Source organism: Macrobrachium nipponense, chromosome 30 (genome assembly GCF_015104395.2).
Source record: "Macrobrachium nipponense isolate FS-2020 chromosome 30, ASM1510439v2, whole genome shotgun sequence".
NCBI classification, from domain to species: Eukaryota; Metazoa; Arthropoda; class Malacostraca; order Decapoda; family Palaemonidae; genus Macrobrachium; species Macrobrachium nipponense.
In genome coordinates this window covers 22,202,659-22,227,658 of record NC_087218.1, presented here as the reverse complement: position 1 = coordinate 22,227,658, position 25,000 = coordinate 22,202,659, and the positions used below count along the sequence as shown (strand labels likewise).

Sequence of the window (25,000 nt, the reverse complement as noted above, 5' to 3'; positions counted from 1 at the left end):
TACAAAGGTATGGGTTTCATTGAAGACAATTTTCTTCCCAACCATTGTTGCTATCATGGCCTGGTTCTGGCATCGCATTTCCCAGCTGTCACGGCCACCTGCTCTTCTTGAGTACATGCTTATGCTGCTTGGAGTTGCTTTGACCATACTGAATTGTAAGTAGCTTATTGTGTTATTAATGTGCTGGGAACTTGAACTTTGCTGTTAATGTACTCATATATTACCCTGAAAGAATTAGTAGTTCCTTTTTGGAGAACGGTTACTCAGTTTGATTGTTGAGTGAAACTATTCTATGGATACAAAAAATATGTACAGAATACAGTAGCTTTAATCTAACATTGGCCTCTACTGCTATTTCATTGCTGTACATTTGAATGATATTGCTTTGTTCATATGCGAACAAACCTTCGGTCTTAACAATAGGATAATTTCTGGCGCCTAGGTGGACTGGTTAACCCTCTTACGCCGACTGGATGTATTTTACGTCGACATTTTTGGTCTCCCAAGTGATGCGGACTGGGAACGTATTTTACGGTCGACTTAAGCAAAAGGTTTTTGTTTTTTAAAATACTTATAGGCCTACCAGCCTAAAACTTTTGAATCACGCGCCTTGGGGGATGCTGGGAGTTCACGGATCAAGGTGTTGTTTTGTTTACATTCGTTACGCATGCGCGCAAGCGCGAATTTCTTTCTTGCCGCACTAAAAAGTATCTGTGACACATCTCGGAAATTATTGTCACTTTGACATAATTTTTGTTCCATTGTAAATTAGCCGTTACATGAAGTATTATATATGAAAATGTGCGCATTTTTATGTAGAATACAACAATAAAATACTCATGATTGTAGCTTTTATCAGTTTTGATATATTTTCATATAAATAACGATAATTGCCAAAATTTCAACCTTCGGTCAACTCTGACTCTACCGAATGGTCGAAAAAAACGCAATTGTAAGCTAAAAACTCTTATTTTGTTCATGAAACTTACCTGTCAGATATATATAAAGCGTATTTTCTGAAATCCGACAGAATTTTAAAACTTCCGACACACGCAGTGGTCGGCCAGGTGGTTAGTACCCATTCCCGCCGCTGGGAGGGGGGCGGGTATCAGGAACCATTCCCATTTTCTATTCCTAATTTTTCTGTTGCCGGTGCTGAAAACACCTGTTTTCCAGTACCTCCGTTCTTAGGATTTTGGAAACTTCATTGCCGCTAAGTATCCTAATTGTCTTTTGATTTATTTACTTGGATTTGTGGCTAGGCATACGCTATCTTAAATTGATTTGAATTTGATTCATTTTTGAATAAGATATCTTGATCTAGTTAGGCTAGTTTCAGATGGGTGTCTGCAAAGATAGGGTATGGCTACCGAAAGCTTCGGTAGATCCGCACTTGGTATGTACGAGGGTTATGGGTCTTGCTTCTTTGTTTGAGATTTGTCATGTAAGGAGTGTGAGACTTTGTCTATTCCGTAAGGAAGACGTATGTTTTCGTATGTACGCAATTAATCAGTATCAAAATGTCAGGGGTAGTGAACCTAGCTAACCTTAATACCAAAATAGTAGACTTTTTCCTATTTTGCCTAACCCTGTAGTATGGCCTACGGGCTATGAATATGTCTACGAGAGGTGCTCGCTCTCCTTCATTGCTGTGAAGAGTGCTACTTCTGTAATTGTTACTCCTAACCCTGTAGTGTTGCCTTCGGGCCCTAAAACAGTGTCTGTAGAGGAATTGCCCTTTCTCTGATACTCTTTCGATTCGTAACTTAGAATCAAAAGTGCTTGCTTTAGAGAGCAAAAGTGAAGTGCGGTGATACCCCTTGTGTAGTGGAGGGTGCGTCAGATCAGCCTCGTTTCGCCTCTAGGCCGGACCTCTGCTTGACTCCCAGGACCCGGGGAGCGAGCATGTCGAAAGCCTAAGGAGGGTTACAAGGAACCCCCACCGATCTTGGCGTGCCTTCGGCAGTTTGTTTCTGATGAAAAATCCTCAGACTGCCAAAGTGCAGTGCGCGGTGCACGAATCCCTGAAGGATTGCTTCTCGTCCTCCGAAGCGTCCTCCCCGTGCAGGGGTTGGAGCTTTCGGAAGGACTCGCGCCCTCTAAATAGAAGCTTTATAGAAGAGGACGCTTTCACGTCCCTCTCTCTCTCTCTCTCGTTTATCGTTTCAGTGAGAAGTAAGAAGGCGAACGTCGCTTGAACGGGAATGAAACCGTGTCCGTCTTTCCACCGAGAAATACGTAAAAGAAGTCATAGTAGCAGGAAGCTTTTGAGAGCGGACGTCCAAGCTTTTTTACTGTCAGAATAAGAAGGCGTTCCCTCTCGACTTGGACGGGATGCTTGGATGGACGCCAGGCGCGCGCGGGTGCACGCCGAGCGCGCGCCAGTGGACGCCGAGCGTGCACCAGCGCACGCCAGGTGTGTCGCCTGGCTGAACGTTTCTGTTGAATCTTCAAGCTCTTGTTTCAGATTTGGGCCTAAAGAATTTTGTACCTCTACCTTCGGTGATACCTTCTACCTCACCTGCAAAGATGAGAAGTAGGCAGTGCTTCGGAGGAAGCTTAAAGTGAACAGACAACTTCTTCTTCGAAACCCAGCAAGACATTGGGTTTCGTGAATTCAAGAGGTCTCTGTCAATTAATATTGCTTTTCGCATAGGTGGATGGAGTTAAGGAAAGCTCATGGGAAGATCTCGTTTGCTCTACCGCAGTCAAGACTTTGTGATAAGGCAGTTACGGGTTATGTAAAAGCTCGACGTCCTACACGTCATGACGCTCGACTACTTTCGGTAGGATTCTTGCAAAAGCACTCATCAAGAGGACGCTCTTCAGGAAAGCGCAAGACAGGACTTCCTTGGCCATACTGCCAATAAATTTAAGTTGCAAGCTTTGTAGTCCATCTGAAAGGGCGGTTTTCAGATGATAGATTTTGTTACTTTCCTTAGTTTTTCTGGGACTACGCTGCCGAAGTTGAACATCGGGTCCTACCTGCCGAAAGCCCAGTCCTCTTATCAGGATTCTTGCCCCCTTCCTCAATTGATACGGGAATCGGAAAAATAATATGCTCGACTTCCTGGATTACGTTTTGTCAATTCAGTGATTTCCCTTTTCCCCCATTGACAATATACTATCGTTTTGTCAAGTAAGTGGGTATCCCCTCATTGACAAAATATCTCTTTGTCCCGTAAATGGGTTAGTTCTCATTGACAAACATCTATTAACTTTATATTGCGTACGCGGATAAGCTCTTATTGACAAGATTCGGAAGAGCTCTTATTCATCATTCGCAGACTCGTACAAGAAATAGACTTGTAGACTACGTCAATGACCCGCTTATTGTCCAGTAACATAAGAAGCTTGAGCTGTCCTGCTTCGATTCTCTAAGTTTGTTCATGAAACTTGCCTGTCAGATATGTATGTAGCTGTATTTCCGAATTCAGCTATATATTAGTCTGCCAGGTAAGTATGAATAAACTTTATTGTAATATCATATTTTGCCTTGCGTTATTTTACTACTGGTTGGTTCAAAGTCATATACTCTTGCTGTAGTTACCTCTTCGGATGGCAACCGAGAGGGTCTATTGTCTATTATTTTAAGGACATTTAATCGTTACTCCCTGCAGCCTTCCAGGAGTTTCCGATTTATCTTTTACCGTTGTATGGTAGTGTTCTGACGACACAAACGCATCTATATATTTAGCGTTTTCTGTTTCGCTTAAATATACCAGCTTGAGAGTCTCTTTCTGCTCAAAAATACGGACCTATTTCTTCGTAGAATAGGGTAGCTGGCAACCCAGACATAAAGTTAAGAGACGACGTTCATAGAGCTGCTGCTGTGTCTGTCCTCCATCCAAGTTCCAACCGAGCCAGTACCAGCTCGTGCTCTGTCCATGCGCTGTAGGTTACGTCTCTCTCACCTGCGGGATTGACTGACTACAGTGGGGCCTCGTTATCCACGGGGGATAGGGCCAAGAACCCCCAGTGATAAGTAAATACCCGTGTTATCCTGATACCCCCCTCAAAAATTGCTTAAAACTGCCTACTTTAATAGTTACCCACCCAAGAGCACTATTCCAATGTTTATAACTGCCTACTTTAGTTCAAACACCATATGTTTTCAACTATCACCTAAAACTAAAATTCAAGACAGTTTTAAAGTTATTGTACAAAATTAGCCTTAAAAAATAAATGTAGTATATGTACTACTGTACATATGTAGCCTACTAGCCTAGGGATTACAGCTAGAAGCCTACATACGCATGGTGGGCCTCTTTTTTTTTTCACAAGGAAAGAGAGGATGAGTGGTAAGAGAACTATCAAAATTATGTAAATCATATGGGTACTCACCAACAATCTATGTTGATAAAAGATGGCGACGATTTTGCAGTGCAATCCAGTAATATAATAACGATAATGCTACCAACAGTATGCAGCGAAACATCTCTTCCCTTCGTCACAACACGTTAATCGTATATTCCACGTAAAAAACCTTCATCTGACCTTTAGCGTCTTTCCCATAAGAGTAAAAGAATCAGGGCTTTTGGATGCCACATAATTAACTTGTTTATATGAGTACAATTTAAAGAACGCGCCGCACACCACATTTCATAACAACAAACCAACCTTGGACAAACGTTGGACAAACGTGAGTAGGCCAGTGTTGCCAACTGGGAATGGCAATTTCTTGCTAGATTTTGTTCCATAAAAGGCTAAAAAAAATCACATACTGTGTATACTCGAATAACGTGCAATCTCCCATATCGTGCGACCCCCAATTTTCACCAATAAACGTGGTTTTGTTTTGTGTTTTGTCATGTATCTCATGTATCATGCAAGTTCATAAGGTGGTGGTTTAGCCTGCTAATGGCCGAGTCATTCATATGTGTGCTGATGCTAGTCAAGTTTTACGTTAATTTTCTTATTAATCTCGAGAATTTAATAGAAAATCTCAAGATTAAAAAAAAATTCCCAAGATATAAAATAATTGTAAAAAATAACACGCCTTGGAGTCCTTTATCATTCTCTCTCTCTCTCTCTCTCTCTCTCTCTCTCTCTCTCTCTCTCTCTCTCTCTCTCTCTCTCTCTCTCTCAGGAATAAATACGTACGTACTGTAATTTGAGTCTTTCACCAACGGGTATCAGTAAATGTGTAGACATTGTGTGCATGGTTTAAAAAAATGTGCAGTACACACACATTCCGATGTTTCGTTTTTTTTTTTTTTTTTGAAATTTTTCAGATTTCGGAAATGTGAGGTCAGATGCATAATCAAAAACAAACGCCACTACTGCATTTTTTGCAAAACATTTTTTCCCTTTATGTTTTTCATTATTGTTATTTATTAATTACAGTTTATTTAAATAAATATTAATATAATACTGTTAAATGATGTGAGATAATTAAGATCACCATATAATAAAATAGTGGGACAATTAATACCATATGTTTCACTAATAGGTATTATTTTCAAAACAAACATTCCGTAAAACACAAAAAAATATATGTACATAACAATCAAAATATAATAATGTTTTGCAGTTCAACTTGTGAATTTAACAATAAGTATGACTATATAAATATTTTCACCATATCGATCTTGAAGTTGAAGAGTCGTAAAATTCTGAGGATGTCCGGGAAAAGGATTTGTACTTGTGATTACGTACGCTACAACACCCATGTGTATTTTCATACCACTATATTGATGACGCATCGCTACGACACACTGGTGTTTCTCATACCACTATATTCTTAAAAGTTTAAAAACCGTTAAACAACATGACATAGAATCGACTTTGCGACTTTCGTTCAACTTTGATATTTTTAACGATACAATAACTATCATTTGTACTACTAAAAACATCTTTCACATAAGTAATTTTTCGTAAGATATGTGTTGTTGCAAAAGCTAGCTTATACACAAAAGGCTTTTATAATTTAAGTCATCTTAGATATACATATGCACCCAAACTCATGTGGGGAAATTTACTACTGTTTCCTCGGATAGAAATACTTTAGCATCATTCAAACTTTAATAATATAATGCATAAATACTAGGCTATACATATTTACATCGTATACTAAATACTACATACAGTTATATACATACTTTTATTATACAAAGTTAACAGTTATATAAACATACTTTTATAATACAAAGTTAATCATATGAGTAGTAATCAGACGACAGCTGTGCACTGGACTACGTACGTACTACTTGGAAGATAAAACAAACAAAAATTTTGTTGTTGTTAGTCGTCGGGATAGATTAACATTTTTCCAGAGATTAAAGAGCTGAATTTTGTTTGAAGGTATGTCAACCGCGTTATTATATTATTGTTTTCACGAAGGAATAATTATATAAAGAAAATTATTGAGTAATTTTTTGCCGTCAGCAGTCAGAAAATCACGAACATGGTAACGTTCAACCCTAGTGCCATCCATGCCATATGTCTATAAATAGAACAGCAGAGGGCAGTCATTGGATAACAGATCTCCATGGCTACCAACCAACCAATCAGGTGTTAGTTATACTACTCTGTAATTTTTTAGAATGAACGTTTACACACACGAAGCTAACGATGATGTATGTGTTTTGCATACAGTACGTAGTTTTTTTTTTTTAGTTGTATTTTTAGTGTAAGTTTTATTTTAAAACTGATTTCATGAGAATAGAATGATTCCTTCTCATTACTTTGAATGCAAAATGGCTTGAAGATTCTTCCGCAAAAAGAAGAGAGAAAAAAAAATTTCCTTAGAAGATGATACCTATTTACTAACGCGGTTGACATACCTTCAAAACAAAATTCAGCTCTTTAATCTCTGGAAAATGTTAATCTATCCCGGCGGACTACTAACAACAAAATTTTTGTTTGTTTTATCTTCCAAGTAGTACGTACGTAGTCCAGTGCACAGCTGTCGTCTGATCACTACTCATATGATTAACTTTGTATATAAAAGTATGTGTATATAACTGTATGTAGTATTTGTATACGATGTAAATATGTATAGCCTAGTATTTATGCATTATATTATTAAAGTGTTTGAATGATGCTAAAGTATTTCAATATCCGAGGAAACAGTAGTAAATTTCCCCACAATGGAGTTTGGGTACATATGTATAATCTAAGATGACTTAAATTATAAAAGCCTTTTCCTTTTATGTAGAAGCTAGCTTTTGCAACAACACATTATTCTTTACTAAAAAAATTGACTTATGTGAAGATGGTTTTTAGTAGTTACAAATGATAGTTATTGTATCGTTAAAAATATCAAAGTGAACGAAGTCGCAAAGTCGATTCTATGTCATGGTTTTTTTCCTAAAACGCGTTGACTTAAAGGAGAAAAAACGTTATTTTGGTGTTTTATCACTGCCATAACAATGCAGTGTATGTATTGATAATTCTAATCTATTATTCACTACCAAAATAACGATGAATTTTAATTTTGTATTGAAATTAATGTTACATATATTCCAAACATTATTACTACGTAGCATGAATAGTACTATAAATATTTCGAAAGATAATCTTGCTGTGAACGCTACCATAATTTGATTTTCATATACGTACGTACATTTTGTCAGCTGGCTGGCCTCGCATAGATAAAATTGATTTCACTGATATGGAATTACTCCACGAATAGCCTTTTTATTATGAAGATATGACGACTTAAAGGAGAACGATATTTTGGTGGTTTTATTACTGCCACAAACCCATAACAATGCAGTGTATGTATGATAATTCTAAACTATTATTCACTACCAAAATAACGTGATATTTTGTATGAAAAATAATGTTACGTAGTATTCCAAACATTATTACTACGTAGCATGATAGTTACTATAAAATTTCGAAAGAGAATCTTGCTGTGAACGCTATCAATAATTTGATTTTCATATACGTAACGTACATTTTGTCAGCTGGCTGGCCCTAGCATAGATCAAATTGATTTCACTGATATGGAATTACTCCACGAATAGCCTTTTTATTATGAAGATATGACGATAATATATAAGGTAAAAAATGCTTTTATGTATTTCGTTTACGCTTCGTCGCCAATAACAAACAGCAATACTTACGATAATCTATGACAAATAGCGTTTGTATGACTTCATTGTTCAGAGAAGTTATATACGAATACTGCCAAAATAATAATGAAGTTCGAATTAATTTTAGCCTTAATGTTATTACTACTGTAATACACTACCACTACTATTAAAATTTCTAAAAGTTTATATCAACAAAAAATGTCGCTTTGAACGCAACCGTATACATAAACCATTTTCATACGTAAAGTATATGCTACATTTTGTGGCTGGCCACTCCGACGATAAGTTGAGTGTAATGATGTGGAATTAGTCTTTGAATAGGCTATTTATTATGAAGATATGACTATAATATATGGTGTAAGAAATGGTTTTTTATTTACCTTTATTGTCAGTTAATATCATAATGAAAATGTTTGTGTACGTTGGTTGCAACTACGCTTAGCCTACCAATGAACGTCGTACATAAACCTTGAATAGGCTATTTATTTCGAAGATAGGACACTAATAATATTAGGTGAGAATGGTTTTATTACCTTTATTGTCAGTTAATATCATTATATGAGTCTTTAAATGAATGTTGGTAGTTATCGGACCACGGCCGAGGGTTAGCCTACCGAAAAAACATCGCATACGCAACACAAACCCCGTGATGCAGCGATTCATACCATGATGTAACATGAGAAACGGTCCAACCGAAAAAACCCGTGATTAACTACCCGTGAATTAACTGGATCCGTGAATACTGATCCGTGAATAAGCGATGCCCCCTGTAACCGTATCTCTGTGCTGGCGGTTATGTCTCTCCTGCGGGATTGACTGACTAACTGTATCTCTGTCCTACAATCACGGACTTTAGCCTAGATTGAGGGATTTCTTACTTTCCGTGAATGAATAAACATTGCATTCGTTTTGCCTTACTACTGTTTCAACAGAGATATCTCTTATCCTTTCGGTGCTCGTTACCGCACGGTATAGAACTACGAGTCTACCGCAACATTGCACTTTTATATGCTCTCCTGCTTAGGCAAAGTGGCAGCCTTATTAGGGAAGTAAGCATACTCGGGGAGGGAATGGATGAGCTTGCTGGGGACCATTTCCTTCCTGAAGAAGTCTGTTTCCCTGAATAGACTGCACAACCTGAACAATTTTTTCCTACCGATTTGATTATCCACAATTTTTTCCCTACCGGGAATTGATATTATTCAAGATCTAGGAATGATTCTGAACATTCGAACATCTCTCGGTGTGTCTATCCACCTGAGGTGATAGAAAGAAGGTGCCGGACATCTGGATAGGGTTTCAGATGTCCTGGATCTTAATCTGAAAGAAGTAGAAGCAATTCGGTCGATCCCTCCAGTCCTCTAAACGAGTTTTGGAACCAGTGGTCCAGATCAACTCTGATATTCCACAGTTCTCTCATATCTTAAGAAGTATCTTCTCTCGGTCCTGTTCAAGTTTACGAGAAAGAGCCTATTATAACAACAGGCGTAGAATGTAACGATCCTCTAGAGGTTCGTTACAGGATTGCAAAAGTCCGTACGAATCGTCTCGATCGACGGCAGCAACTACTGACTTCCGAGTGGAATCTTTCTTTAGAAGTATGTTTAGAGTTGTGGAGACTTTAGGGACGCCCTTTCATTCTCTCTTCGATATGTTGAGGACGAAGAGGCTTCTTCTCTCTGCTCCTATTCTCGATCCGGGATCGGTACCATTAAACGCCATCCTATGATATTGAACGGGGATGGATGTTTAGTCTCTTTTCCCCTTTTTTTTCAATCGCTTAGGAAATGTAATAAGAGGATTTATGACCGTCACAGGGAGCGACAATGACACTGATTGCCCCATGTTGGCCTTCAGGATCCTGATTCACAGAGGTCACGTCCTTCCTAGTTCACTTTTCAAGGACCTTTTCCGAAGAGTCGGTCTACTCTAACTCGAAAGGTACCTATAACCTCTCCGCTCTGAGTCTGACTACGTTCAGACTATCGAGATGTTGACAGGAATAAGATTACCGTCTTCCCTTTCCGTCTGAAGAATGGGATAAGCTGGCAGTCAACACTATTAAAGAATACGCAAATATGTTGTTGACGGCCTTTGGGCTCAGAGATTTGCTTCTGTCAAACAACAAAGCCCTTCACGATCTTTGTTCTGTGGAATCTCGAAACTCGCTCACCATCTACTTTTTGTCTCACCTGTTTCTCTGAGTCAGACACTCGTGCGAGATCAGGCGACATATAGTAGCCCTGAGTTTCTTGTTGGCGAAGTCGGTTGCGTTTATCACCCCCCGATGATTGTGTAACATGAGACCAGGTTGGGCCTGTCAGGCATTCTTCTTCGGGGACTGATCGCCTTTTTGCTCCTCGCTCCTTTCTCCTAGCATCAGAAGACTCGAGTCAGGAGTTGCTCAGGAGTTGATTCGCTGACGACGTTGGGTTGCGTTGATACACCCCCCAAGGTTTGCTTAGATTGAATCGCCCAGGCAGTCCAGGCACTAAACATCCTTCAGCGAAGAATAGTGCCTTATTGGTCTTCAGGGTACAGCCTTGCTGTCCTTGATTCGTCTGACTGGTCAACTGGTTCGTCACCTGACTTTAGTACAGACGGACTGACTGTGCATGTCAGATCGAAGCTTTCAATATGGAACTTAGACGTAGTCTGAAGTTCTTGATGTCAAAGCATTCGAACCTCTCCTACCTGTTAACTTCTTGCATGTGATCAGGAAGGCCTTCTTCTAACCACCCTTGATACGACAAAGAGGGTAGTGAGATTTTAAGCCATCGTCACAGTTTTGGCTTTAGAGAAACACAAGGCGGTGTGCTCTCTAAGCCTTCCGTTGTGGCCTAAGAATGGAAACCCGTTTGTCCTTGGGCCAGGAGCTTGGAAGCAAGGATGGCACAAGTTAGTGGCAGGAGCCAGCCAGAGAGTCCTGCGCCCTGTTGGGTCTCTCAAGTTTATCTACATAAGACTCAAGAAAGTCGAAGTCATTCGGGCAATCTGCAGTGTTCCGAAAAAGACCAAGACTTGCCCATTTTGAAGAACAACCCTGGCTTTAGTGTTAAGGATGTTCTTTAAAAAATGCTCCTTCATTGTGTTTGCACAAAGATTTGAAATCTTTTTATCTGAATGCTCACGAGGTGAGGGCACGGCCTCGGAGCATTTCAACAGAGCATGGCACTCAGCAACATCCTGAGTACCATGTTTTAGCGAAGCAACTCTGTGTTCACTTCACACTCCCTGCGAGATGTGAAGATGGCATATGAGATCTGCTGCTCGCTAGGGCCATACGTGTCTGCAGACACAATCTTGGGGGCAAGAAGTACCACTCATCCTATCCTGTAGAAAAGGTTAGGAAGAGCTCTTAATTAGTTGTTGAGTCGCCGACAATGGCGACTTCTTAACTCTTAAGCCTTAGTTAAACACCTTAAACTTTGGGCTAGGTTGGTCAGGTGGTGATATGTATATAATATATATATATATTTATTTTTACTTCTTAGCCCTCATGGTATGGTCAATATGGTCTAGGTCACGTCGTGGTCTCGCCCCTGTTTGACAGATCATCTGGAGTGCACCAGCTATATAGGTCTCTACTCGTTGGCAAACTCTAGTAGCACAAGCAGACTTTCGTGGCAGTAACCACGAAGCCAGCTATGCTAACAGTGGAACCAAGATGTAAATCATCTGCATGCATTTGTTTCCCAATCCTTCTATCTGTCCCTTCCCACCTCCAACGGTGGGATTCACCTATATATATCTGACCAAGTAAGTTTCATGAACAAAATGATATTGTTATGATACAATAAAGTTTGTTCATACTTACCTGGCAGATTATATAATAATCAAGTACCCACCCCACACTCCCCTCAGGGGACAGTGGAAATAAAAATTATGAATAGAAAATTGGAATGGTTCCTGATACCCGCCTCCCAGTGGCGGGAATGGGATTACTAACCACCTGGCCGAACCACTGCGTGTGTCGGAAGTTTTTAAAATTCGGTCGGATTTTCAGAAAATACAGCTTTATATATATCTGCCAGGTAAGTATGACAAACTTTATTCGTATCATAACAATATCATATTCTAGTAATATTCAATCATTTACCTTAATTTTGCAACTAATTGGAAGTTCATCTAGCACAATAAATTTCGATTGTATGGTGAGTTTTATGAAAAACACTTTTTCCTTACGGTCCGCGCGTAACCCAAAATTAATGGTTTGAATTTATGGAAAAACTTTTTCCTTCCGTTCCGGCCCAAGCCGGTTAAACTCTTCCGAAAAAATCATACATGCGATTGTGGTAATGTTTGCACCATTTTAAAATTAGCCGTTATATAAAGTTTTATATATTGAAATGGTGCACAATTTCCATGCACAATACAACTAAAAACTAAAACAACCCATGGTGTAGCTTTTTTCAGTTTTTGAGATATTTTCATATAAATAACGATAATTACCAAAATTTCAACCTTCGGTCAACTTTGACTCTACCGAAATGGTCGAAAAACGCAATTGTAAGCTAAAAACGCTTATATTCTAGTAATATTCAAGCATTTACCTTCATTTTTGCAACAATTGGAAGTCTCTAGCACAATATTTCTATTTATGGTGAATTTATGAAAAAAATAACATTTTCTTTACGTCCGTGCGGTAACTCTTCCGAAAAAATCATACATGCGATTGTGGTAATGTTTGCACCATTTTAAATTAGCCGTTACATAAAGTTTTATATATGAAAATGTGCGCAATTTCATGTAGAATACACAAAAAATAATTGAAGGTTGTAGTTTTCTCATTTTGAAATATTTTGCATATAAACCACGATAAATAGAAAAAAACCACGTTCAGTCAACTTTGACTCTACCGAAATGGTCGCAAAAAAAACGCAATTGTAAGCTAAAAACTCTTACAGTCTAGTAATATTCAGTCATTTATCTTCATCTTGAAACAAATTCGAAGTCTCTAGCAAAATATTTAGATTTATGTGAATTTAAAAAAAAAATCTTTCCTTCCTCCGCGCGCGGATTCTCCACCACCAAATCTCCGAAATGCGTAAGTCCCATTCTCGGAATATTATGCTCCGTTTCATATTAGGCATTTCATAGAGTTTTATATATGAAAATGTGCGCAATTTCATGTAGAATAAAACGAAAATATTTGAAGGTTGTAGCTTTTCTTATTTCCGAAATAATTGCATATAAAAAAATATATACATAAAAAATTTGACATTCAGTCAACTTTAACTCGTCAGATATGGTCGAAAACTGCAATTGTAAGCTAATACTCTTACAGTTTAGTAATATTCAATCATTTTACTTCATTTTGAAAGAAATTGGAAGTCTCTAGGACAATATTTAGATTTATGGTGAATTTTTGAAAAAAATATTTATGTCCGCGCATTACGAATTCATGCATTATTTTGTGATAATATTTTATCTCGTTGCTTTTATCGTTTTACAATTTGTTATATACCAAAATGATCGCAATTAGTGTACATTACAATGAAAAAAAGTAACTTGTTACCTTTAACCGTTTTGTGCAAAGCGCGATTTGAAATACAATTACATATGAAATTTCATTTTTTGCGCTATCATATATCGCATTATTTATACATGATAATGATAATTATTTTCATTTCTGATGGTTGCATACTAAACTTCAGCCAATGACAAAAAAAAAGGAGCCAAAAATGAAACTCTTAATCTTGAAAAACTAAGCGCGCTGTGATTTTTTGAAAAAAAATATTTTTTCCACTTCCGCACTCACTCTGAAACACCTCCGGCACACGGGAGACAGTTTTTTTTTTTTTACCGCTTCGGCGTAAGAGGGTTAAAAAGCAGATGAAAGCAAGGAATCTTGTGATATCTGGCAACGCATGCGTAGATCGGGTGAACAGTGGTCAAGGACCACGCATCTACGCCACTGCGTCAGTCTTTTCTTTAACCGCCTGGACAAGAGTCGTGTTTAACCTCTCTTGGCCTTTACCCGGTTCATTGCCCGTTTCACTTATGTTTAGTGTGTGTGTATGTTGGCTGGATATTATGGCTTCTTCTGCTCCTTCTCGGCTCGTCAACATGTGTACCCCCCGGAACTCCAGGTTTTCCGTGTTCTCATTTTTTGGCTTCTGCAGCGACTGATCCCCACATAACGTGTAGTAGGTGCCTTTCTAATTTTTATACTAATGAATTCTTGCACAGAATGCTGGGCATGGCCTAAAGAGCGGTAGAAGTCGTTTTATAGCAAGAGAGAACATCGGAGGGTTTCAACTCTTCCTTCATGGGAAAGTTTTTCGCCTCTTCCCGATGCTTTATCTCCTGTAGTATTCAACCCCATTAGCGTTGTTCCTGTGTCTCCTTCCTTTTCTTCCATTAATTCGTCGATGGAAGTATCGGGAGGCCACCAGGCTGATGTTTGTAATGTCGCCCCTTCTTCTTTGGGAGTTAATTTGCTTCCCGGGAAGGGGGGGGGCTTTTTCATCATTCTCATTTATTCCAGAGTTGGAGGCGTCCAAAATGGCGGCGATTTGGAAAACGCTCGTGCTAGGGAGTCTCCCGTCCTTGGAGGGGTTGCTAGCGCACTTTATGGAGGCTCGCACCCCCACTCCTCAGGCTGGCCAGGCCATCCCCCCTCCTCCCGGCCTCGTCTTCGTGGGTAGCCAAGGTCACCCATCTTGTATTGCTCCACCGGTGACTACTGCCACTTCTTCAAGTCGGAGGGAAGCCGTGGTGTCAGCCCGTTGATGACGTCACGGGATCCGTCTTTGTGTATTCCTCCGCCAGTGGCGTCTGATTTCCCTTCGCACCGAGGGGAAGCCGTGACATCACCACCACTTGTGACGTTATCCCCATCGATGACATCACTCCTTGTCGTCTCCTCTGCTCAACCTCTCTCAGCCGTGACGTCATCCCTGCTGCCGAGTTCGCTACATCTCCCTTCCATGTCATCGGAGCCTTCTCTGGCAGATCAGTCTGAAGTTATATGCCAGGCAGTGCTTCAGAGGTTGGACTCTGTTTTGGATGTAAAGTTGGCTGCCTTGGTAGGAAACGTGTTGCTTCGTCCCCGCCTCCTGTGAAGAGATCGCATAAGAAACCAGTGCTGTCTTCCTCTCCCTCTTCCCCATCTACACCACATCGGCATATCAAGCGTTGGAAGGCTAAGGACTTTGCCCTTTCTTCACCTACGAGGAAGGAACAACGCGGACGTGTTTTCAAGAGTGTTGGTGTTTCGGAGTGTGTTGGGGTACCTTCCCTTGTGCAGTCTGCAGTAGCTGCTTTGTCCTCTGCTTCGAATCATGGGCGTGTTAAAACCTGCCCCGTCCGTGTGCATCAAGAGCGTGTTGCAACCTCCCCAGTTTGAATTTTAGCCTAGCCTAACCCCTTTTATTTACACAAATGAATAATCTACCCACCTGTACACGTCTCCAACTCCAGTATACTCCAGAAATCACCTTAGATCAACAGAAAACCAGACTTTCGACCCCAAAAACTCCTACCACAGAGAGCTCTCCCCTACCACCGAACACCACCAGCACGCGCCTTCTACTCCCCAGTGTTATTGTTTACATCCCCCCGACGCCGCCCGCCATGCTATGACGTCACAGCCTATGACGTCACAACACAACCTAAATACATCAACAGACACCTAGAATCAACCATATGCTGTCCATATATAGGACACCCACCATATTTCAACAATGTATGTAATACCAATAACAATTATACAATATATAATCACACTTATCTCTTTCTCCCTCCCCTCCGACTGTTTCCTAACCTAGTCCCCTCTTAATTTCCTTCATCCTCTAACTCTTTACCCACCCCCCTACATAATTTCTAATACATTCCCCTGAAACTCCTGCTATAATTAATACATCAGCCACTTGCTCCTTTCCTTTTATCCACTCACCTCCTTTTATTTGTCCCCGGATTCAATGGTTTTCCCTTATTGCTGCAATATCTTTTTTTAATCTCTTGCTGCTTACACCAGCTCGATTTGATGGCGTCATTAGTGTTTTACTATCAGTGCTAACCAAACGCTTCTAAATTTCTCCCTCCTACTACCTCTTCCCACAAATGCTTGAAATATATCAATCCTTCTATAGCTTCCCCAACACTCAGGGCTTTGTCCTCAATGATGGATTTTGCCACTCCTGGATTTCCTAGACTCCACCATATGGGTCTTCTCCTCTTCCATCTGTCAAGAAGGAATATACCCCAGTTGAGTATGGCCATCTTCTATGTTTCTAAAAGAAGCATCTGCATAGGCTTCCCAATAAATCCTTTCTTCTTCCATCTCACTTATTGTAACTTTGCCCATCATGCTCTTAGTTTTTCTCACATTTTTAGTATGCTTCTTCTATCCTGAGTTGTTCCTTCTTTAAATGCTTTACTTAATTCGCTAACATCATATGATATGTCTGGCATCGTATGTAGTGATACCCAAATTCAGCTGTCCTACCACTGATCTATACAGGCAGTCCCCGGGTTACGACGGGGGTTCCGTTCTGAGGCGCGTCGTAAGCCGAAAATCGTCGTAAGCCGGAACGACACTTGGAAATATGCCTTAAACTAAGAAAAAGTTAGAGACTTACCTGTTGACATGCAAGTATATTTGCATGATGTGTATTGTGGTTATTTCAATGGCAAAGGATGGTTCTTGAAGGTATAATTCTTTTATTAAACTCTTGTGACTATAAACACACTGTACTACACTTAATCCTTAGGTTAGATTATACACTCAAACACTATATTATGCACTGTACACTTCGTAGTAGTATTTGGTAGATCCTGGAGTACACTAAAATCCCAGTCTGGTAGCTCTGGAAGGTAAAAGTATAACACAATTAGTACAAAATACTACACAAAGTCCTGAATGCAATATGTAATTATAGATATCAAGAGTAAAAGAGTAATGTATGTTAATTAATTCCTTACTTTTAGTTTATAATTCCTTACTTTGAGTTATATCAAGAGTAAAAAGTTAATGTATGTGAATTAATTCCTTACTTTTAGTTTAAAGTTGTCCTGCTATGTAACCCTGGATGCACAAAAGTCTTATGTGGCCCCATAGCTACATCATTCAGGGGTTCTGGAATGTACAAAAAATAATTAGTATGTCAGTAGTACTCTATGCATAGTAAGTTACATACAGTAATATGCACCATACAGTGGTTTAATATCACATAATATAACCTATAAAACTTAGTTATGTATGTTAATTAATTCCTTACCTTTAGTTTAAAGTTGTCGTTCAATGTAACCTGGATGGACAAGTCTTAGTGGCCCCATAGCCTACATCATTCAGGGGGTTCTGGAATGTACAAAAAATAATTTTGTCAGTAAGTACTCTATGCATAGTAAGTTACATACAGTAATATGCACCATACAGTGGTTTAATATCAACTGGTATGCATATTGTAAATGATTGGTCTACACCCCCTGTTCAGCAGGGAGTGTACAGTATGTAATTCCATGAGGGACCTTGATCACTTATTCCATGTGAGAGATCTTGGTCACTTTTTTTTAGTATGTACGTATAAAACTTACTTAATGTATGTTTACTACTATGTATAATTCCTTACCTTTAGTACAGTAGTACATAGTTTACAGTTGTCGTGCTATGTTATGTAGTAACCCTGGACAAAGTTTTATGTGGCCCCCATAGCCTGCATCATGGAGGGGGTCCTGGTTTTCTGGAATGTACCAAAAAAGTATCAAAGTTAAGTCATGTTTATGTATGTTTAGTAAGTTTACATACAGTAACCATACGTACAGTGGTTTATAACATGTATGTACTATCAAACTTGGTTGGAAATTCCTGTAAAAAAAGTTATGTACGTATGTAATATGTACTACTGTATGTAAAAACCTTACTGTTCATACTTTGTTACACTACAGTGTTACATGTGATACGTATACTTTCCTGAAGGGTTTTTTCCATCCATGGTGCTTCTACTTGTAGTTATCCCTTGATGACACTTGTAGTAGTAATTTGTTTAGTAACAACCTGGAGTTGTGTGAAAAATGTTGGTTCTGGAAGGAAAAAGTAACAAAATTAGTGTACAAAAATATACACTACAGAAAGTTGTGAATGCAATATGTTAATTACTGTAGATATATCAAGAGTACTAAAAGAGTTAATGTATGTTAATTAATTCCTTACTTTTAGTTTAAAGTTGTCGTTCAATGTAACCCTGGATGGACAAAGTCTTATGTGGCCCCATAGCCTACATCATTCAGGGGGTTCTGGAATGTACAAAAAATAAAAATTTTGTCAGTAAGTACTCTATGCATAGTAAGTTACATACAGTAATATGCACCATACAGTGGTTTAATATCACATATAACATGTAGTATAAAACTTAATTTAGAAATTCCTTACATAACTTACCAACTTTTAGTGAGTCTCAAAGCTGTTACCTAGGTTGTGGGAGATGGAGGTGGAGGTGTAGAGCATTCATGATAAGGATGCATTCCAAACCTAACTTCAGTGTGCTTTATCACAGATAACAGGCTAGGATGATGGGCAGTCTGGAATGAAGAATTAATATTAAAGGACAGTATGTAACCACTTAGGTGTACAAAATTTATTGTACGTATGCAAACATTAAACACAACTGAGAATTCCTTACCTTCAGCAAAATGAAGACATGTAGGCTATGTAGAGGTCTGGTTTATGTAAGTCACAGGTGCATGCCAGTCTGGAAATGATAATGTAATAGTACATATGATTATATAGTATGTTATTACATACATAACATGGTTATTACATATGTAATATAAAACATTAATAAAAAAAATGTCCTTACAAATTCTAGTGGTTGGGCTGCTTACTGGGATGGCCATATGGTACATGAGAGTGGGTGGCTGGGCTATGGAGTGGGATGGGCAGGGTGCTTGGGAGTCTGGAACTGATAAAATATATAAAATGATAGTTACTACTACTGTAAACTACTGCACATGTTAGTTACTGTTTGACATATGTAGTGTGTAATACGTATGTTCAATATAAAAAATGAAGAATTCTTTTACCTGAAGGAATGGGAGAGGTGATACTACTCGTATCAACTGATTTGGGCTCTGGAGAGGTGATACTCGTATCAACTGATGAGGGACATCTACATCTGGAAAGAATGATAGGGTACATAAATATATTTAAGGTGGATGTAATTGTAGCATATGTACACTTTTAATAAAAATTTCTATTAGCAATTTATAAAACATTTTATACAAATTTGTTAAGGATTCCTTACCTGATGTATAGGGCGAGGCAATCAAAACCATTGAAAGGCTCAGGGTCATCTGGGTCACTGTCACTATCAAAGGGGTCTGAAATGAAAAAAAAAAAAATAATAAGGTTTATGCAACATCAAACACATTGTAACCACTATGTAAGTTAGTGTACGTATGTATGTAGGGTGTAAACAATTTCAACATGAAAATGAGAAAAATGAAATTGCTTACCTGATTGTAGTACACGTAGGCAGGTGGGCGGGCTGATACAGAGGGTCCAGGTACAGGGGGATCTGGAACTGTCACAGGTAGTACAGGGAGATCTGGAACTGTCACAGGTAGTACAGGGAGATCTGGAACTGTCACAGGTAGTACAGGGGTATCTGGAACTGTACACCACTTCTGCAATAAAATTACAAATGATGAAAATTAATGAAGTTACAATTTACTCTTACATTTAGTTGTTACATTAAAAAATTAACACATTTTAATATGTACACTATGTAAACACTAAATTAGTAAAACAGTTCAGAATTCCTTACCAGGACTAGGAGTGGAGTGGTGGTACTGGAGACTTGTGAAAGAAAGGTGTCAAGCCTGGACTGCACATTTCTCTTCGTCTGCTTCTCCTTCAGGTCTCCTTGTCGAAAGTCACCAATCCATGATTCCTCTCTTGATTTTGTCAAACCTAGAAACGTTAGGGTCTTCTGCCTCAAAAGAAGCCAAGGCTCTCTCCAGATGAGTAAAACCCTCTGACAAGCCTTTCACAGTTAATGACCTGGGTTTTGGCTCTGGTGCCGCCTCCTCTTCCTCAATCATTTGTTGTTCAAGTTCTAGTAAGTCCTCTGCAGACAATTCCTCTCCATGGGAAGCCAGCAGCTCTGTTACATCATCAGGTTCAAAGATCTAGTTTCAGCCTCTTGCTTAGCCCTACGATCTTCCTCGTCACAGTCTCGACGTCTTCTGCCTGGTCAAAGCTTCAAAAGACTGTGCACAAACTGTGGGACACAGTTTCCTCCAGGGCCCCATTTAAAGTGGTCGTCTTCACCTCGTCCCAAGCACTTGCAATGTTCTTCACTGCATCTGCAATGTTGTAGCCCTTCCAGAATTGCTTCAGTGTCAACTCCTTGTTACTTCTATGGCCCTCAAAGCAAAACGTATGGTCCTTCTAAGGTAGTAAGCCTTGAAATTAGCTATTACTCCCTGGTCCATTGGCTGTATCAGCGTGTGGTATTGGGTGGGAGGTACACCACCTTCACATTAGGATGCATGTCGCTCAAATTTGAAGGGTGACCAGGGGCATTGTCCAGGACTAAGAGGGCCTTAAAAGGCAGACCCTTCGAAGTCAAATACCGCTCCATGCGGCACGAAATAGTCATTGAACCAATCTTCGAAGACCATTAAGGTAACCCACGCCTTCTTGTTAGATTTTCCAAAATCACAGGGAGTTGACTCTTGAAAATGCCCTTTGAAAGCCCTGGGATTCTCGGCCAAATACACCAGCAAGGGCTTCAGTTTCAATCACCACTTGCATTGGCCCCAAACAGCAAAGTCAGTCGCTCCTTTCCAGCTTTATGGCCAGGTGCTGACTTCTCCTCCTTGGAAAGGTACGTTCGATTTGGCATTCTTTTCCAAAATAATCCAGTCTCATCCACATTAAAGACTTGGTCAGCATGTAACCACCATCCTTAATTATCTCAGCCCAACCACCTGGGAAAACTTTCCCTGCTGCTTCGCTATCAGCACTAGCAGCTTCACCTTGCAGCTTCACATTATGCAAATTTGCACGAGCCTTAAAACACGGTTAAAACCAACCTCTACTCGCGGAAAATTCACCACCAGCACTGCCTTCGCCAAACTTTTTCACTACTGCCTCATGCAGCCGCTCTAGCCTTCTCTCCTGGATCACACTTAAGCTCACCGGAACACGTCGCTGGTTCTGGTCCTCCAGCCAGATCATGAGCAATTTCTCCATTTCAACAATGCTCTGGCTACGTTGCTTCTCGTTTATCACCGTTGACTTCATCGGTGCAGCATCCTTAACATGCTTCAGAATACGTTCCTTTATCCTTCACAATGGCTTACCACCGTGGTCCTGCTCAAGCCTAAAGAACGGCCTATTTCTTTTTTGTGTTAGTTTCTCCCTTCTCCGAACGCTTTATCATGTCATATTTGACCTCCATCGTGATGACCTTCCTCTTCTTGGATAACTATCATCGGAGGAAGTACTTTGGCGTTTAGGAGCCATTGTAAATTTGCGAAAATGGCAAGGAATTTCAGCAACGTCTCAGCACACAACCTAGTGAAATGCAGGCAGGCACGCGATTGAGTGGCGTCCTTTTCGTATTGTTACGCTTGGCGTCCTCGACCGTCCGAGGTCGTTGTCGGTCACGGTCAATTACCATACAGTTTAATAGCGTTAATTAATTTATGCACCTCCGCTCAAAAACTAGTTCTGCATATGAGGTATCGTTAAAAAGCATAACAAAACGTCGTAACCTTGGAATTTTGTGTTGTAATCTAACCAGAAACTTAGTTTTTTTAATTATGTACTGGAAACAAGCAAGAATGATTTTTCATTATATTTTGCGCTTTTGGACTGTTTTAAACTGCGCATCCCAAGCTAGTGTATTCATTCGCCCGCAAACTAGTTCCGCACATGCGGCGTCACTAAAAAAAATTCAAAAAATACGAAAAAAAAAAAAAGTGTCAAAAACTCATCATAACCTCAAAATTTTTGTTGTAATGTAACCAAAAACATATTTTTATTGATGGTACTGTGCTAAACTATAAAGGATTTTTTATCATAGTCATGCGTTTTTAAAAGCGTCGTTAACTCGAGCGTCGGAAGCGTCAACGTCGTAACCTCGGAACAAGCGTCGTAACCCAGGACGGAATTTCCATTGAATATTTAAGAAAACAAAGCGTCGTAACCTCGGAACGTCGTAAGCCGGAACGTCGTAAGCCGGGGACTGCCTGTACTCAGTTAACTCCTTTTATTCTAGCACTCTATTACCCGTATACTACTTCTAGCCTCTGGTTCTCTTATAGAATTATATACTGCTACTGATTAAGGAAATCTATTCTCCTCTGCTCTATTACTACTCCTATATACTTGAACCTTTTACTCTCTTGTTCTCCTACTTGCAATTTTCCCTTTCAATTTCCCAATCGTTTCCTTTAAGAATCCTTCAGTTCCTCCATAGCAAAATTCATCTACGTGTGTACACAAAATGCCATTCAATTTATTGTCCTTTTTGTTTCCAAAAGAATATATTAGTTCTAGTCTACTTCTCTCACCTTGAAGCTCCTTTACTACTTTCCACACTTTACCATACCATGATTTTGCTGCATCCTTGAGCCCATAGACTGTTTTCTTCAGACTTCCATAATCCCCTCCAACCATCTTTCCTCGGTGGCTTAAAATACACTTCTCTTTGTATCTCATATGCAGTTGTTCATATACGAAACAAAGCTTTGGTCTTAACATTAGGATAAATACTCAGCACCAGCTGGAAACCGGTAAAGTTTAAAATAATTGTGTACGCAAGGGACTATTGGCTTCTGTGCTTGGTCACGAGACATGTGCAGCCACCAACATACCCCTCATTAACTCGTGAACCCGTAGTTATTTTCTTACCGCCTTTAAGTGCGGACATGCTTTGCTCCGTTCCTTTTAAAGCTGGTTTAGTTCGCCCCTTGTTGTTTTGTTTCAATTTGTTGTTTGGAATTCCCGGGTATGTGAACATGAAGCCTTCTCATGCTGCGAGACTTCCTGGATATCACAATAAGTAATAAAATGCCCCTGATATTTTTTTCGACGATTTTCCGACGTCCGGTGGTACTCATCGTGGTAAGTAAAGTTGTAGGTTGCACGAAACTCTTAAGGTACCAGTTGCTTTCGTTTACCTGTGGCTTTTGGATTATCGCATATTCATATGGATTGCCTATAAATCCAAAGTTTATTTTGATGTTATCGGATTGATGCTGTCTTGTGGAAGTAATTAACCTCTTGTACGCCGATTGGACGTACTAAACGTCGAGTAAAAATGTCTCCCCACCGTATGCCCGATTGGACGTGTTTATTACTTCCGGGTTTCCAAATGTTTTTTTTAAAATTCGCGGAAAATACTTTATAGGCCTACCAGCCTAAAACTTTTGAATCACTCCGTCCCTTGGGGGTGGAATTGCCTGGGAGTTTCACGGATCAAGGCGTTGTTTTTTTGTTTACAATCGCTACGCATGGCGCTCAAGCGCGAATTTCTTTGTTCTTTCGCACTAAAAAGTATCAGTGACAACAATCTCAAAATTATTTTCGTCCACTTTGACATTAATTTTTTGCAGCCATTTTAAATTATCCTTTACAATGGAACGTATTATATTATGGAAAATTTGTGCAACACTTTCTCATGTAAAATACAACAAAAAATACCCATGATTGTAGCTTTTTGCTTTATTTCAGGTTTGAAATTTTTTCATTTTCCTATAAAATAACGATAAGAGTGGCAAAAATTTAAACCTTCGGCGATCAACTTTGACTCCTCTACCTCGAAAGTGGTCGAGGAAAACGCAAATTGTAAAGCTAAAATTCTTATATTATAGTAAATCTTCAATTCAGTTTTGCCTTAATTTTACATCAAATTGGACGTATCTAGCACAATATTGCGATTTATGGTGAATTTAATGCAAAACCTTTTTCACGTTGAAACGTTCGTGGCGAATAAACTCTTCCCGATAAACTTTTTTTCGTGCGATTGTCCTCTAATGGTTTGCACCCTTTTGTTAAATTTGCCGTTTACATAAAGTTTTATATATGGCAAAATGTGGGCGCAATTTTTTTTTTCGAATGGCACAATAACGAACCAAAAAAACAACCCATGGCGTTGTAGCTTTTATCAGTTTTGAAATTATTTTTCATATAAAATAACGTTAAGTTGCAAAAATTTCAACTTTCGGTTCCAACTTTGACTCTAACCGAAATGGTCGAGAAAAACGCAAATTGGTAAACTAAAACCTCTTATATTCTAGTAATAATTATTCATCATCTACCCTTCATTTTGCAACGACTTGGAAGTCTCCTAGCACATAATTTCGATTTATGGTGAATTTATGAAAAAAAAAAAAACAAAGTTTTATTCCTTACTCCGCCACGGTAACCCTCCTTACGAAAAAATCAATTTTTTTTGTGCGAATTGCTCGAAAATGTTTGCAACCATTTAAAATTAAGCTGTTACATAAAAGTTTTTATATCTTGAAATGTGCCGCAATTTGTCATGTAGAACTACAACCTATAAGCAAAAATGATTGAAGGTTGTTAGGCTTTTTTTGTTCTTTTTTTCGGAAATATTTGCATATAAATCATCAAGATAATATAAAAGAAAAAAAAACACGTTTTGGTTCCAAATTTGAACTCTACCGAAATTTAGTTGAAAACGCTATTGTAAGCTAAAAAAAACCTTCCCTTACGGCCTCGTAACATTCCTGTCCATTTTTCTTCATTTTGAAAGCAAATTTGAAGTCTCTAGAACAATATTGTTGATTTATGGTGAAATTTTTGAAAAAATAATATTTGACCTTCCACTCCAGCGTCGCCGATTCGCTGGCCGCCAAGTCTCCGAAATACGTACATTGCATTATCCTCAATCTTGCTCCTTTTCATATTAGCCCGTTTTAATAGAGTTTTCCATTATATCAAAATGTGCGCAAATTCATGCAAGAATACAATAAAAAAT

The 25,000-nt window shown here is 39.1% G+C and overlaps 1 protein-coding gene and 1 long non-coding RNA gene across 2 annotated transcripts in view; one reads left to right on the top strand and one right to left on the bottom strand.

Annotated features, from left to right (window-relative positions):
- LOC135202369 (uncharacterized) overlaps positions 1-25,000 on the top strand; it is a 189,659-nt gene that overhangs the window by 103,619 nt on the left and 61,040 nt on the right. The gene's annotated exons all lie outside the window — the stretch shown is intronic.
- On the bottom strand, positions 18,035-18,737 carry LOC135202041 (uncharacterized). Its single transcript, XR_010311648.1, has 4 exons — positions 18,668-18,737; positions 18,427-18,566; positions 18,199-18,281; positions 18,035-18,068 (listed from the first exon to the last, which is right to left on the bottom strand). It is a non-coding gene; the product is annotated as an uncharacterized LOC135202041 (long non-coding RNA).